Genomic DNA, 2,153 nt, shown 5'->3' with positions numbered 1-2,153 from the left:
TGAAATAGTCTCCATTCTTATCGATTATGCTTTTCCATCTTACAATCAAGTTGTTATTGTCCTGATTAAAGAAATCACCTGGCTTTGGAGCAAAAAACATGTCAATGTCCTCTTTAACACCTTACACATTTGCATGCTTTTCCCCATTAAGATGATGTTGCAGCGAACGAAAAATATGATAATCTGATGGTGCCATATCTGGAGAATATGATGGGTGTGGGAAAACTTCTCAACCCAACTCCATAATCTTGTGTTGCATCAAACATGTGGACGTGCATTGTCGTGGAGAAGAACACCTTTCCGACTGACGAGTGAAGGGCGTTTTTGATGAAGGGCTTGATTTAAACGTTCCAGTTGCTGACTATAGATCTCTGCATTGACAGTTTGTTGTGGATTGAAGAGTTCGAAATGAATTACTCCTTTGATGTCCCCACCAAATGCAAAGCATCACTTTCTGCGGGTGGAGTTCAGGTTTTGGCGTGGGAAGTGGTTTTTGTCTAGGACTGAGCCATTGTTTTTGGAGTTTAATATTCACATAGAGAATCCATTTTTCATCACCGTTGACAATTCTGTCCAAAATTGGTTCACGCGCATTATGCGCCAGAAGAGACGAAGCAACGTTCACACGTTGGAAACGATGATTATGGGAGAGTTCGTGAGGCACCCAAACACCTTCTTTATGGAGTTTTCCCATATTCCTTGGATGTTTACGCAGTGTTTCATAAGAGACATGCAATTTCAGGGCCATTTCACGAGTGTGTTGCCTTGGGCTAGACTCAATAAGCGTCTACAGAGCATCAATATCAATTCCAGCACATCGGTCCCTACCGTCACAGTTTTAAGGCTAAAGTCACCTGAACGAAATTTGCTGAACCATCATTGACACTTACGAACGTTCAAAATAGTTTGGTAAACATTTTTGATATTCTTTGTGGCTACAGAGACGTTGTCTCCCTTCTTGCATTCACACAGCATCACATGCCGAATGTGTATCTCGTCGTGTGCCATCACTGTATGGGATTAAAGTATACTAAACTTTACACATTATATAGGCTACACTAATGTGACGTTTAACTATTATACGTGATGTACGTTTTTTGAGGGGTGGTAACTGAAAGTGTTCTAAAATGCGACATTAATTTCTTGACGTTGCCCCAGAATCATAAATAATGTGTATTTTGAGAGCTTCGCCATGAATAACATTCAATTCAGAGTGTATTTCATCAAAGTGATACACGGCTCTACAAAGTCCTAAAGTTCCTACTCATTCGTGTAAAACAAATGTGCACATTTATTACACATTCTTTTTTAGAATACGTTTTTCTCATGAGAGAATTTTTTAAAATTTGTTGAACAGCTGTACAGTTTCCCATCACACAAACACGAATCATTTTGAATGCACGTCTAATTCTAATTTTCTCGACTTCGAGGTATATCTTGACAAGAGCCTGTAGCATTCTAAGAATAAACAAAATAGTTACCAAATCTTCACAACAACAAGTGATTCGCGGATCTAATATTTGGAAGAACAGTTATAGTGATTTTTTTTAAAAGTATAGTGGAAGATAAAAGACAATGTGTAAAAGCCTGAATCAAAATAACCACTTTGTGTAAGTAGTAAAGAAAACTGAAGGATGATTGATCAGAGTAAGGGATGCAATTTATTTCGTTGTTGAATGTGAAGTTAGAAATAATATAAATTGCATTATAACGAAAAGTAAGTGAAAGAACAGTGTATCCAAAAAAGGAAAGTTAACAGTAACATTACTTGGAAGTATTTTTTGTTGAATTGCGCGCAAAGCTACTCAAGGGCTTTCTGTGCTAACTGTTCCTAATTTTGAAGTAATCGATTTGAGGTAAGGAAGTTAGTCAACACCTTGCACCGCCAACTCTAATCGAATAGTGGGATGTGACCGTTTTATAACGCACCCACGGCCCAAAAGTGGTAGTGCAATTAAAAAAAAACACAGTTAAAAACATTTTATTTAGGCCTATCTATGGCCTTCAAAAAGTTGACGACTCTACATCCTCCCGAGGATGACGTTGTAACATCGAAACATGTAGAGTCGTCAACTTTTTGAAGGCCATAGATAGGCCTAAATAAAATGTTTTTAACTGTGTTTTTTTTTTAATTGCACTACCACTTTTGGGCC

Source organism: Limulus polyphemus, unplaced genomic scaffold (assembly GCF_000517525.1).
Source record: "Limulus polyphemus unplaced genomic scaffold, Limulus_polyphemus-2.1.2 Scaffold1, whole genome shotgun sequence".
Taxonomy (NCBI): domain Eukaryota; kingdom Metazoa; phylum Arthropoda; class Merostomata; order Xiphosura; family Limulidae; genus Limulus; species Limulus polyphemus.
The sequence above is the reverse complement of the archived record's forward strand: the minus strand, read 5'-3'. Positions refer to the sequence as shown.